This window comes from Galeopterus variegatus, unplaced genomic scaffold (assembly GCF_000696425.1).
Source record: "Galeopterus variegatus unplaced genomic scaffold, G_variegatus-3.0.2 Scaffold778, whole genome shotgun sequence".
Lineage (NCBI taxonomy): Eukaryota > Metazoa > Chordata > Mammalia > Dermoptera > Cynocephalidae > Galeopterus > Galeopterus variegatus.
The window spans coordinates 279,122-279,464 of NW_007726889.1; positions in this window are offsets into that span (position 1 = coordinate 279,122).

The following is a 343-nucleotide window of genomic DNA, read 5'->3' on the forward strand; positions in this document are numbered from 1 at the left end:
TTTTTTTTTTTTTTTTTTTTTTGTCTTTTTTCATGTCCGGCAACGGATCGCAACCCTCAGTGTTGCGCCCGTACCGGACCAGGACCGGCAACGGGATTGCAACCCTCGGTGCTGCGCCCGCACCTCGCTCAGCCAGTGAGCGGGAACCGGTCTGTATGTGGGATCCGAACCCTCAGCGGGAGCGCCACCGTGCTCCCAAGCGGCGCACTGTAGCAGTGCGCCACCGGGCTGGCCCGAAATTGGTTTTTTTTAATGATGTGATCATGTGGAGAGATTCTTCTTTAATAAGAAAGATGTTACTGTTCAGAAGCATAAAATATATGCAATTCTGAAGTTTTTGCAT